General features: G+C 44.7%; 1 protein-coding gene across 3 annotated transcripts in view; it reads right to left on the reverse strand.

Annotated features, from left to right (window-relative positions):
- Positions 1 to 15,000, reverse strand: part of LOC143286192 (PH domain leucine-rich repeat-containing protein phosphatase 2-like) — a 121,716-nt gene that overhangs the window by 99,932 nt on the left and 6,784 nt on the right. For 2 of the 3 annotated variants that reach the window (XM_076593827.1, XM_076593824.1), the window contains exon 1: positions 7,740 to 7,836. The exons of the other annotated variant lie outside the window; for it this stretch is intronic. The gene's annotated coding sequence lies outside the window, so the exon portion shown is untranslated. Of the gene's footprint in view, positions 1 to 7,739; positions 7,837 to 15,000 lie in introns of those variants that run through there. 3 annotated transcript variants of the gene reach the window in all.

Raw genomic sequence — 15,000 nt, forward strand, 5'->3', positions numbered from 1 at the left:
AAGGGGGGGGAGAGGAGGAGGAGGAGAGAGGGAGAGCGTGAGTGTGTGGAGGTGGTGTGGAGGGTATGTAGGTAGGTAAGTGTTTAAAGATGTGTGTGTGTGTGTGTGTGTGTGTGTGTGTGTGTGTGTGTGTGTGTGTTATTCGGAGGGAAGAGGAAGGGGAAGAGGAGGAGGGGAGAGGGAAAGGGAGAGGAAGAGGAGGAGGAGGAGGGGAGAGGGAAAGGGAGAGGAAGAGGAGGAGGAGGAGGGGAGAGGGAAAGGGAGAGGAAGAGGAGGAGAAGGAGGGGAGAGGGAATGGGAGAGGAAGAGGGAGAGGAGGAGGAGGGGAGAGGAAGAGGAGGAGGAGGAGGAGGGGAGAGGGAAAGGGAGAGGAAGAGGGAGAGGAGGAGGAGAGGGAGAGGAAGAGGAGGAGGAGGGGAGAGGGAGAGGAAGAGGAGGAGGAGGGGAGAGGGAAAGGGAGAGGAAGAGGGAGAGGAGGAGGAGGAGGGGAGAGGGAGAGGAAGAGGAGGAGGAGGAGGGAGAGGGAAAGGGAGAGGAGGAGGGGAGAGGGAAAGGGAGAGGAAGAGGGAGAGGAGGAGGAGGAGGGGAGAGGGAGAGGAAGAGGAGGAGGAGGAGGGAGAGGGAAAGGGAGAGGAGGAGGGGAGAGGGAAAGGGAGAGGAAGAGGAGCAGGAGGAGGGGAGAGGGAAAGGGAGAGGAAGAGGAGGAGGAGGAGGAGGAGGGGAGAGGAAGAGGAGGAGGAGGGGAGAGGGAAAGGGAGAGGAAGAGGGAGAGGAGGAGGAGGGGAGAGGGAAAGGGAGAGGAAGAGGAGCAGGGGAGAGGAAGAGGAGGAGGAGGGGAGAGGGAAAGGGAGAGGAAGAGGGAGAGGAGGAGGAGGAGGGGAGAGGGAAGGGAGAGGAAGAGGAGGAGGAGGAGGAGGGGAGAGGGAAAGGGAGAGGAGAGGAGGAGGAGGAGGGGAGAGGGAAAGGGAGAGGAGGAGGAGGAGGAGGAGGAGGGGAGAGGGAAAGGGAGAGGAAGAGGAGGAGAGGGAGGGGGGAGGGGAGAGGGAAAGGGAGAGGAAGAGGAGCAGGAGGAAGGGAGAGGGAAAGCGTGAGTGTGCAGTGTGCAGGGGGTGTAGGGTGTGGCGGTACAAATCGGTGTGCAAGAGCATGTCAGGCATGTATAACTGACGTCGACCTGTGAATCATCGATCAACGCACCTGAGCAGAAAGAAAGGCAAACAGACACAAAGAAAGAAAGAAAGAATGAAAGAAAGAAAGCGGAAAACACATTGCACGGTCTCACGCACGCACAACTACACACACACTCACTCACACAAACACACACACAGACAGACAGACAGATACACACACAGATACAGACACACAGACACACACACACACACACACACACACACACACACACACACACACACACACACACCATACACTCTATCTCTCCTTCTCTTTTTTCTCTGTTGAACAGACGTTGAATTAACGACCAACCAACCAACACACTGGCACACATACTCACGAGCAAACGCGCGCACATCACACACACACACACACACACAAACACACGCACACACACACACACACACACACACACACACACACACACACACACACACACACGCACACACTCTCTCTCCCTATCTCCCTTTCTCTCTTTCGACCGTCTAAAATCACTTCAGTTGAACAGACGTTGAAATAACGACCGACCAACCAACCATCACAAACACACACACACACACACACACATGAACACACACACACACGAACACACACACACACACGAACACACACACACACGAACACACACACACACACGAACGCACACACACATACACACACACAATCATTTGAGAATTCTATGGACGGGCGGTGACACTCGTGCGGTACAATACAAAAGTTGCAAGTGCGGACCCCCTGCTGTGTGATAAAGTCCTTTCAATCCATTGTGCTCATAACGTGCTAACAGCAACAACAACAGCAACAACAACAACAACAAAAGCAGCAGCAGCAACAACAACACAACAACAACAACAACAACAACAACAACAACAAAAGATGTGAAGCTAAAAAGGCTTATTTCGTCATGCACTGATAGCTGAATTACACATAGCCTCCATTTTGTTTTGCTTGCTGTGTGTGTGTGTGTGTGTGTGTGTGTGTGTTTCTTTGTTTCTGTGTGTGTGTGTGTGTGTGTGTGTGTGTGTGTGTGTGTGTGTGTGTGTGTGTGTGTGTGTGTGTGTGTGTGTGTGTGTGTGTGTGTGTGTGTGTGTGTGTGTGTGTGTGTGTGTGTGTGAGTGTACGTGTGTGTGTGATATTTTGTTTCTTTTCTACTCTGTTTATTTTTCAGTTTTGTCCTGCCTGTATAGATCTGTTAAAAAGAACTGTTGACGTTGTTGCTGATTTTGTTGTTGATTTTGCTTTCTTAGTTTCCTCTGCTTTTACAGTTGTCTGTTTGAAAAAACAAACAAAAAAACTGGAAATATTCCAAGCAGTCTTTGCAAACGTTTCTGAAGCCTTGCTTCAGTGCATACACAGACACAGACAGACAGACAGACAGACACACATACACAGAATGTCCACTCATTCCTTTACATTTTTTTTTACTGTGCGAAGTAAAGCCTGGACATATTTGGTGGAATGGCGCATGACAAACATTATCCATGATGATACTTGTGATAATAATAGTAATAATAATGATAACAATTACAATAATGATAATGATAATGTTGATGATGATTGTCGTTGTCACACTGTTACAATCATCACCATCACCATCATCATCATTACCAATATTGGTTGGTCTTTTATTATCTTTACTGTCATAAAACTGACACCAACATTTTTTGTTGTTGTTTTTTGTTGTTGAAACACGATGATAATTCCAACCGTGTGAACTTTGATACCGTCCAGTTCTACCAGGGGCTGTGTACGTGTGCGCAACTTGCTCGCTAACTTCAAACAAACCGCAGCGGTAGCCGAGGTCATTTCTCGTATTTGCAAGGCATTGCTTTGCTGTTGTAATGGGGGGAGGTGGGAGGTGGAGGGAGTGTGTGTGTGTGTGTGTAGGGGGGGGGTGGGGGGTTAGTTGGGGGTGAAGGGTGTGAAGGCGGTGTGGAATATGAAAGTAGAGGAAGGGGGAAGGGGGTGGGGGAGTTGTCATAAATGTCAAAGTGTTGACCCGTTTCCCTCGACGGGCGCAATAGCCGAGTGATTAAAGCGTTGGACTGTCGATCTGAGGGTCCCGGGTTCGAATCACGGTGACGGCGCCTGGTGGCTAAAGGGTGGAGATTTTTACGATCTCCCAGGTCAACATATGTGCAGACGTGCCAGTGCCTGAACCCACTTCGTGTGTATATGCAAGCAGAAGATCAAATACACACGTTAAAAATCCTGTAATCCATGTCAGCGTTCGGTAGGTTATGGAAACAAGAACATACCCAGCATGCACACCCAAGAAAACGGAGTATGGCTGCCTACATGGCGGAGTAAAAACGGTCATACACGTAAAAGCCCACTCGTGTGCATACGAGTGAACGCAGAAGAAGAAGAAGACCCTTTTCCCTCTCCATCTACAGAAGAAATCCAGCCCCAAAATTCCACTTTGGTTCTTGTTCCGACCACTGACTGACTGACTGACTGCCTGCCTGACCACCCAACGTGTTAATATTGTTCCAGCTGTCGGCCTGTTGCCGGGGTTTGGCTACCTGGCTGAACAAGGCTGTATATGACTAACCATTGTCCAGTGCTGTGTCAGTCACGCTTGATATTATGGTTTTCTTCACACTGACCACCGCCCGTTAAAACGGGTCCTTCAGGTCACAGCTTAGCACGGTACCAGCCGTGACCGCCAGTGACCTTTCGTTAATGTATTATTAATCAATCCGTTTAAGGCAGCTGGCATGGCTTCAAAAGACTTGATTGTCTAGTTGTATTATCTTGGGCGTCAGTGGCCTTTTGTGAATGTATTATAAATCCGAGTTAGACGACTGGCATCGCTTCAAAAGACTTGATTGTCTAGTTGCATTATCTTGGGCGTCAGTGGCCTTTTGTGAATGTATTATAAATCCGAGTTAGACAACTGGCATCGCTTCAAAAGACTTGATTGTCTAGTTGTATTATCTTGGGCGTCAGTGGCCTTTTGTCAATGTGTTATAAATCCGAGTAAGACAACTGGCATCGCTTCAAAAGACTTGATTGTCTAGTTGTATTATCTTGGGCGTCAGTGGCCTTTTGTCAATGTATTATAAATCCGAGTAAGACGACTGGCATCGCTTCAAAAGACTTGATTGTCTAGTTGCATTATCTTGGGCGTCAGTGGCCTTTTGTGAATGTATTATAAATCCGAGTTAGACGACTGGCATCGCTTCAAAAGACTTGATTGTCTAGTTGCATTATCTTGGGCGTCAGTGGCCTTTTGTGAATGTATTATAAATCCGAGTAAGACAACTGGCATCGCTTCAAAAGACTTGATTGTCTAGTTGCATTATCTTGGGCGTCAGTGGCCTTTTGTGAATGTATTATAAATCCGAGTTAGACGACTGGCATCGCTTCAAAAGACTTGATTGTCTAGTTGCATTATCTTGGGCGTCAGTGGCCTTTTGTGAATGTATTATAAATCCGAGTTAGACGACTGGCATCGCTTCAAAAGACTTGATTGTCTAGTTGCATTATCTTGGGCGTCAGTGGCCTTTTGTGAATGTATTATAAATCCGAGTTAGACGACTGGCATCGCTTCAAAAGACTTGATTGTCTAACAGCGTTGTCTGGGCCGACCAGAACCCCGCGGCTGATAGTTTCATTAAAAAAAAAATATATATATATATTTTCTTACCTCTTTTTGGTTTTTGAAAAAAAAAATTGTTTTTATTCCTCTCTCTCTTGGAGCCAGCGATCCCAGCACATGTGTTTTACTTTTCGTGTGTTTTTGTTTTTGTTTTTGTTGTTGTTGTTGGTGGTGGTGGTGGTGGTTTGTTTTTAATCCAGGTGTTTTGACTGAGCGGGTAATGATCCACAACATCGTGGTGGTGTCAGTGGTGGGAGTTTTAACTCTCTCCATACGAACGGCGAAAGAGACGACGTTAACAACGTTTCAGCCCAATTACCATCATCAAAATATTGCAAGCGGAAGGCTCTTATACTGAAGAGGTGAATGTTGACAATGTTGACAATTCTGACGACGGAAGCTTAAGGTTGGGTCATTCAGACACCCACTGGACATCCGAGGGGTCTGTGTAGAGGAGAAGAGAGGACTGGCCGTACTGAGTGAGTTAAATGGTGACCTGACAACTGGAGGATGGAAATCAGAAGTCAGCTGTTTGCATTATGCTCCTATCTTTCCCTCTTTCCTTTTCTTTGTGTGTGTGTGTGTGTGTGTGTGTGTGTGTGTGTGTGTGTGTGTGTGTGTGTGTGTGTGTGTGTGTGTGTGTGTGTGTGTGGAGAATTGTGTATTTTCTATGCCATTTATTTGTTCTTTTCTTTTTAGTGTTGCTGTTGTTGCTGCCATGCGATGTGTATTGAATTTTGTTCCCCTCTGTTTTTTTTTCTTCTCCTCTCTCTCATGTATTTCCTGGAGCAGTCTATGTATTTTCCTTACGAGGGCAGGATGAAAACAGGCCGGCAAAAAGGGCCGATTCCTTTTCCCTCAATGAAAAAAAGTGTCGATTTCTCTTTCTGGAAGTATGTACCACTACTGTCACTGCTACTTCGACTACTGCTGCTGCTGCTACTACTATTGCTGCTACTACTACTTCTACTACAATACTATCACTGCTGCTTCAGCGCATACAAAACTCTGCGGCTGCCCGACTAGTCCTCAGAAAGAAAAGATCTGAGCATATCACTCCTATTTTTACAATATCTCCACTGGCTCCCTGTCTCACACAGAATAAAGTACAAGATCAGCACTCTATGTTATAAATGTATTCACAAATCCGCCCCTTCCTATCTCTGTGGCTGCCTTCACCTCTACACTCTATCTCGCTCTCTACGATCGGCTTCGGATCCACTCTGTTTACGCATACCCAGATTCAAACACTCCACTGTTGGACGCCGTTCTTTCTCTGTCTCTGGACCTTGCAATTGGAATTAACGTTCTCCTCCGCTTCGTCAGGTCTCCGCACTCAGCTCTTTTAAGTCTTGCCTTAAAACCCACCTCTTCCCAAAATAGCCTCCCTTCCCTGCCTCTTCCTTTTCTTCAGTTTGTCCAGTTTTAGAGTTATGCATGTGTGTGATTGGCTGGTGCGAAAGCGCTTTGATTTGTCTCTGCACAAGATTCAGCCCTATATAAATATTGTTATTATTATTATTATTATTATTATTATTATTATTATTATATTACTACTACTACTGCTACTACTGTTGCTGTTGCTGCAACTACTACTACGACGACAATGGCGACAACAACGACTACCGCCATCGCCACTACTGTTTCTACAATTGCTGTTGATGTAATTCTAACGATCCGCGTTGTTTCATTTCGGAGCTGATTAATATAGATCTACTTTTTTCCACACGATTAGCTAAAGACATATAGGCCTGAACAGCAGTTGTTTACTTTATTATATATATATATATATATATATATATATATATATATATATATATATATATATATAGAGAGAGAGAGAGAGAGAGAGAGAGAGAGAGAGGAACATGAACTTGACGAGCATTACTTTTCCGACACTTGATAAAACAAAAACAACTCATCGTGAGAGATAGTGAAATAGAGATGGATATAAAGAGGCAGAGAGAAAGAGAGAGAGGGGAAGAGAGAGGGGAAGAGAGAGAGGGGGGAAGAGAGAGAGAGATGGCGAAGAGAGAGAGAGGGGAAGAAAGAGAGAGGGAGAGAGAGACGGAGGGAGAGAGAGAGAGGGGGGGGAGAGGAGATACAGTGAAGAGAGAGAGAGAGGTGAAGAGAGAAAGAGAGAGAGAGAGAGAGCGGAGAAGAGAGAGAGGTGAAGAGAGAGAGAGGAAAAGAGAGAGAGAGGGAGAAGGAGGAAGGTAAATGATACCCTTGCACACAAGCTGACAAAGCTATCCGGTGATCCGATTACTCGTAAACGGGTAAATACACGTTCTTGAATTTTGTCACACACACACACACACACACACACACACACACACACACACACACACACACACACACACATACACGCACGCACGTACGCATGCACGCACACACATACACACATACAAACATACCCACACGCGCACACACACACACACACACACAAACACACACACACAAATGTGACACATACAGATTGGCAGACACACACACACAAAGACATTTAAATATAGATACAAAGGGAGAGAGAGAGAGAGACAGGCAGGCAGACAGACAGGCAGACAGATAAATAGACACACACACACACACACACACACACACACACACACACACACACACACACACACACACACACACACACACACACACACACACACACAGATAGATAGACAATGAGACAAGCAGACAGACATACACAGACACACAGTGAGACGGAAGACACATCATATGCAACCTTCAACGATACTGACGTCAAATCAAAACACCGCACGACACTGAAGATCCCTGTTTCAAATTTACGAACATGCACACAATGGACACACACAGGATTTGCCATCGCTAGTGAAGTAAGTTCACACCTATGATAAAACTATGATAACCCTACACAGACACACAGACATAGACACACACACACACACACACACACACACACACACAACTGGTACAATCCGTCACAACTCACCCCAAAAACTGAAGAATTCAGGCCCCCCAAAAGTCAGTAAGTGTATCAATCTTATGTGTGTATGTATGTATGTACCGCCAGCACACATGTATCCACCCGGAATTCTGAACACACTCTTATGTATGTATACATGTACACATCCAACAAGTCACCCCAGCCGGCACCCACCCACCCACTGACCCCCCCCCCCCTCCACACACACACACACACACCCGGCAGCCAACCCCTTTTAAAAGTGGACGACCATAACAGCACAACGCGAGTGGCGCGCGCACACACACACACACACACACACACACACACACACACACAACACACACACTCACACACACACACACACACAACACACACACACACACACACACACACACACACACACACACACACACACACACTCACCCTCACACTCACACAAAAACTCACGTTCCACTTCACAAAGTTTCCGTTCCGTGCCACAATGAAAGGAGGAAGGGGCGGAGGTGTGTGTGTGTGTGTGTGTGTGTGTGTGTGTGTGTGTGTGTGTGTGTGTGTGTGTGTGTGTGTGTGTGGGAGGGGGCCTGTGGAGGGGGCTAGGGTATGGGGGACTGGGGGGCGGATGAGGGGAGAGACGGTAATGGGAACGTGGAGGAGGGGGTGGTCCTTTTGGCATAAATACCCCTCCGTCCTTTCTTTCTTTCTTTCTTTCTTTCCTGCTTCTTCTTTTTTCTTCTTTCTTTGTGAGTGTTCGGGTTGGGTGTATTCTGCCCTTCTTCTCTTCTCGTCTCTTCTCTCCCCCTTCCTTTTTAAACCTAAACCTAAACCTAAACCTCTCAAGTTGCGAATCGCGCGAGGGAAGACTTGGGAATCCGTGTGAAGTGGGGTCTTTGTTTTTTGTGTTTTTTTTTTTAATTTTTTTTTTTTTTAAAGGAGGTGAGGCACAGGTGTTTGCATTTGAATTTAGACATTTTTAAGTGTGTGTGTGTGTGTGTGTGTGTGTGTGTGTGTGTGTGTGTGTGTGTGTGTGTGTGTGTGTGTGTGTGTGTGTAGTGTAGTGTAGTGTAGTGTAGTGTAGTGTAGTGTAGTGTAGTGTAGTGTGTGTGTGTGTGTGTGTGTGTGTGTGTGTGTGTGTGTGTGTGTGTGTGTGTGTGTGTATGTGCAGTGTAGTGTTGTGTAGTGTGTGTGTGTGTGTGTGTGTGTGTGTGTGTGTGTGTGTGTGTGTGTGTGTGTGTAGTGTTGTGTAGTGTGTGTGTGTGTGTGTGTGTGTGCGTGCGTGCGTTTAGTGCTGTGTAGTGTATGTGTGTGTGTGTGCACGTGTGTGTGTGCATGTATGTGTATGTGTATGTGTGTGTGTGTGTGTAGTAGTAGTAGTAGTAGTAGTAGGAGTAGTAGTAGTGGTTGGGTTGGTGCGTGGGTGGGGGCTGCTGGGAGGGCCGGGGTTTAGAAAATTCCTGTCAAGTGTGCGTCATGGATTCAATCTCATATGTCCATATTCTCTCGCTTTCTATGCCGACGCGTCCCTACTAAACGACCACTCCACACGAGAGAGACTTTCTTTCTTTCTTTTTTCTTCTTTTCTTTCTCGTAATGATATTTTTCATCGCTCTAATCAGTTCATACTTTTCATTTTGAGTGAATGTTGGAATGTTGAGAGAGAGAGAGAGAGAGAGAGAGAGAGAGAGAGAGAGAGAGAGAGACAGAGGCTGAGAGACAGACAGAAATAAAAAGACTAGACAGAGGCAGACAGAGAGACAGACAGAGACAGAGAGGCAGATAGAGACAGAGAGACAGACAGAGACAGAGAGACAGACAGAGACAGAGAGACAAAGACAGAGACACAGACAGAGACAGAGAGACAGACAGAGACAGAGAGACAGACAGAGACAGAGAGACAGACAGAGACAGAGAGACAGGTGTGGAGTTGGGGGACAGAAACGGAGGATGTTGGGAAGCGATAATAATAATAATAATAATAATAATAATAATAATAAAAAACAACAACCCCCAAACAAAAACAAACTCAAACAAACCCGAATACCAGTTACTCATAAAGTGTGTCCGTTTCGTGTGGGAGAGTAAACGGATTTGAAAGCAAGGGCGTGACCGCATGTTGATGCGCACAAAATACCCCCTGCTCTCCCCCCCCCACCCCCCACCCCACTTCCCCCCCCCCACCCCCTGCCCCCCCTACCCCAATCTAATTTGTTTACAGTGAATGGAAGTCACTGGAGCGAAACATTTCGGCGACCTACATTCCTTTCCTATGCCTCAGTCATAGCCATACTTCACGCAGAAAATATGATGATAATGATAATAAGATTAACAACATTAACAATGACGACATCAACAACAACAACAACGATGATGATGACGACAACAACAACAACAACAACAATAATGATGATAACAGTACTAATTGAGGACATTTCGGCGACCTACATACCTTTTCCATGCCTCGGTCATAACCACACTTCACGCAGAAAACATAATGATAATAAGGATAGCAACAACAACAATAACAAGAGAGGCAAGGCCTTCAAGACTTACTTGTGATACACTTTTTTTTAAAATCCAAGCTTTTTATGTATTGAGTATAATTTCAAAATGTAATGTTTAAAATGAGAAAGATCAGTTTAAAGCAAATTAAGTCCCCTAGCATTAATTACAGAGTAATTTCCCTTCTTTACTATCTGCACCAAAACGTTTGCAAAATAAATAAAACTTCCATGCTTAGCAAAGAAGTTCCTGTTTGAACAAAAAATGATAATAATGACTGCTCTTGTTGTTGGGTCAGAATATCAGATCAAAGTGCCAAGTTTAGAGAATACAAAAAATATGAATATAACAGTAAATGCAGTTTGCATATAATTAGGCTTAATTTTTTTATTTTTTGTGCCCATCCCAGAGGTGCATATTGTTTTAAACAAGATGACTGGAAAGAACTGAATTTTTCCTATTTTTATACCTAATTTGGTGTCAACTGACAAAGTATGTGCAGAGAAAATGTCAATGTTAAAGTTTACCACGGACACACACACACACACACACACACACACACACACAACCGAACACCGGATTAAAACATAGACTCACTTTCTTTACACAAGTGAGTCAATAATAAAAATAGTAGCAGTAGTACTGATTGAAGTCATTTAGCCGACATACATCCCCTTTCCCATGCCTCAGTCATAACCATATTTCACGTAGAAAATATAGCAACAACAACAATGATAACAATAGTCATGAGAATATCTATTCCTTTTCCATGCCTCGGTCATAATAATACTTTACGCAGAAAACAAAAATGATGATGATGATAAGAAGAAGAAGAAGAAGAACGACGACGACGACGACGATGATGATGATGATGATAATGATAATAATAATAATAATACTGACTGAGGTCATTTAGGCGACGTACATCTTTCCCATGCCTCAGTCATAACCACATTTCACGTAGAAAATACAACAGCAGCAGCATCAACAATGATAATAATAATAATAGTAATGATAATTATCAGTACTGATTGAGATCATTTCGGTGATGTACATTCCTTTCCTATGCCTCAGTCATAACCATGCTATTTCAGGTAGAAAAAAAAAATAATAATGGTAAAAGAAAACGGTAATATATCTGTGCTGATTGCAGTCTTTCCTTCTGACCAACTAATGTCATGATCGTCAACTCCTCCAGCCACTGATGAAGCAAGCGGATTATCTTGAACACAGTTGTTTGCTGCGATGCGGGTAACGTAGTGCGCAATGTATACTTGCAATGCGAAGAGTGTGCGAGCGAGATCCGGTCTTGCCGTAGATTTCATCCCCTTTCCCCTTGCCGTCTTATAAAATAACTGCTTTATTCATGTTTACTGACGCGCGCACGCATTCCACACTCTTCACCGCTTATTCCTGTAACTTTCCAAATCGTCACCCTCCCCCCCTAACCCTATTCCTTAGGTCCCCTTGGGGGGATGTATCAGTGCCCCAGATCGCCCCCCCCCCCCCCCCCCCCTTGGGGACGGGCGCAATAGCCGAGTGGTTAAAGCGTTGGATCTGAGGGTCCCGGGTTCGAATCTCGCTAACGACACCTGGTGGGTGAAGGGTGGAGATTTTTTTCCGATACCCCAGCTGACCGCTGTTGATCATTCCCTCAAAAGTGTTCAGAATGGGTTATTTCGTCACGTCTGTGCATTGTTATGGCGTCTGGGCAGGTTTTTAATAATAATAATAATGATAATAATGGACATTTGTTAAGAGCACTTTCCTCCCTTAAAGAGAGCTCAAAGCACTTTACAATAAACATCAAACACACACACCCACACAAGCGCGCGTGCGCGCGCGCGCACGCGCAATAACGCACACAAAAAAGAATAAATAATGATTTAGCGCACAATAATATAAAGCAGATTCAGAGACTACGCGTATTACATAATAACGCGCGCGCGCGCGCACACACACACACACACACACACACACACACACACACACACACACACACACACACACACACACCACGCACAACGAAACGAAAGAGAGAGAGTTTGCATGGCTTATAACTGAAAAGGTATGGAAGGTGTATGGGTAGGCTTTTTCAAAAAGATGTGTTTTCAGACCAGTTTTGACAGATTGAAAGGATACACGACCATTGCTGATTATTAACTGCTCAAATTGGATTAGTTTGTGATGGTTATGAAGTGTTAAGAGTTGTTTTTTTGTTTTTTTTTTTGACAGGATTCGACCATTAACTGAGCACTAATGACTACTGCCGACCATTGCTGACCACTCCTTGCCCACACTGACAGTTTCAAGCTTCAGTTCCTCAAGGAAGCGTCGCTGCGTTCGGACAAATCCATACGTGCTGCACCACATCTGAAGAGGAGATGCCTGACCAGCAGCATAACACAACGCGTTTATAGTCTGGGCCTTGAGTGCATGCATGTATATCTGTGTACCTTTCACAGCAGATTTCGTCTGCAGAAGTTTTTGCCAGAGGACAACACTCATGATGGCATTGGGTTCTTTTTTTCACTGCACCAAGAGCATGCAGCACACTAGACATTGGTTTTTCATCTCATCCGAATGACAAGACGCTTTGTTTGATTTTCCAGTAAAACGTAGGGGGAAAAAAAGGCCCTCTTAAAACCCCTTCAGTGCCAGGGGCAAAACAGCAGAAAGTGGTGTTTCAGGTCATGAAACATTATCCAAAACAATAAGCCTAAAACTGAGAAAAAATTTAATGGTCTGGAGATATACCACTCCAGACGAACTGTGTGAATTTTCAGCCTTCCAGAGCTGTTTCTCTTTTTCTGATGACGTCATCAGTGACGTCACTATGCACGTACGTAATACGTTTATGGTATTCAAGGGTTTTTTAATTAAATCTGAACATGCACATACTGACAACTAACGAGAACCCAAAATTCACTTCATTTTATTTATATCTCAGCTTAGTTTTGTTCAAAACTCAAGTATGTGTACGTCTTCTAGTTATGATGACATCCGTCACATATTCAGTATGTACGTGTGTCAGGACAGGACTTTATATAAGATTTTCTTGTTGTCCTGTTCATCGATATCTGTGTTGTATTGTAACATGTTCCAAATAAAATACTGTTTAAACCAACCCAAAATTGTTGAGATAGCGTTTCTTCTGTCGTTTGTGCATTATTATGACGACTGGCAGGTTTCTGACCGCTGCTGACAATAACTACCTGTTCAGATTTTGTTATTTTTGTGACGGCTATACAGTATTAGGATTTCTTTACAGGACATGGCCCATTCATTAATCATTAATGACCATTACTAACCCTGACCACTGCTGACCACTACCCAAAGTTATCAGAGTGTGGCTATTTTATCTTCACGCAACATTTAGACTTCTTGACTTGGTCTGACTAGTCACTGACTAGCCACAACCTAAAAGTGCTGTGTGTGTGTGTGTGTGTGTGTGTGTGTGTGTGTGTGTGTGTGTGTGTGTGTGTGTGTGTCTATGTCTGTGTCTGTGTGTATGTATAGTTACTAGTGTATGTTCGCGTGTGTTTAATCATGTAAAAATTGAATAAAAATGTTTGAAAAAAAGTGCTCGGGGGGCAGGGGTGGGGTATTTATTTATTTAGTATTACTTTCTAATACACAAGTACTTTTTTCACGTGTTGTCAACTGACCACCACCACCATAAAAAAAAAGTCCAACCTCCTCCATTCCCTACTCTCCCCAACACCCTCCCTGCCGCCCTTACAATGCACCCCCACCCCATCTATCCCTCCACACACCCTGCCCCATCTATATTCCATACAAACCAGTTTCTCACCAAGACTCAACCTGGATCATATTCCAACCTATCACCAGACTGTAGTTTGGGAGGAGAATGGATTTGTCCCTGGGAGAGAGAGAGAGAGAGAGAGAGAGAGAGAGACACACACACACACACACACATAAACAGATGAGAGAGAGATAGAGAGAGAGTGAGAGTGGGAGAGAGAGAGTGAGAGAGACAGAGACAGAGAGACAGGAAGAGGGAGCACGCGAATGTACGTGTGTGTAGCTGGACTTTGTATCCAATTATTTTATATAAAAATGCCATTCTGGGCTTTACTAAGATAACAAATCTGCTGTGGAGTTTATTATTATTAGTAGTATTATCTTGTTCTCCTCCCCCCTACCCCTACGACCTTCCCCAACAACGATTGTATTGTATTGTATTTCATTTCTCTTTTTATCACAACAGATTTATCTGTGTGAAATTTGGGCTGCTCTCCCCAGGGAGAGCGCGTCGCTATACTACAGCGCCACCCATTTTTTTGTATTTTTCCCGCGTGCAGGGTTTTTTTTGTGTGTGTTTTGGTTTTTCTTTTCCTATCGAAGTGGATTTTTCTACAGAATTTTGCCATGAACAACCCTTTTGTTGTCGTGGGTTCTTTTACGTGCGCTAAGTGCATGCTGCACACGGAACCTCGGTTTATCGTCTCGTCCGAATGACTAGCGTCCAGACCACCACTCGAGGTCTAGTGCAGGGGGAGAAAATATCGGCGGCTGAACCGTGATTCGAACCAGCGCGCTCAGATTCTCTCGCTTCCTATGCGGACGCGTTACCTCTAGGCCATCACTCCACATCGCTGATAGCGCCTGTCCACTCTATTCATTCTAAAAAGAAAAAAAAAGCCACCTATTCCAGGCCTTACTAAGATAACCAATCTGAGTGGAGTTTATCATATCATTTCTTTCTACCCCCTTACCCCTACACCTCCCCCCATAGCGATTGTCTTATCGCCGATGGTGCCTGTCC

This window comes from Babylonia areolata, chromosome 9 (assembly GCF_041734735.1).
Source record: "Babylonia areolata isolate BAREFJ2019XMU chromosome 9, ASM4173473v1, whole genome shotgun sequence".
In the NCBI taxonomy this organism is placed as follows: domain Eukaryota; kingdom Metazoa; phylum Mollusca; class Gastropoda; order Neogastropoda; family Buccinidae; genus Babylonia; species Babylonia areolata.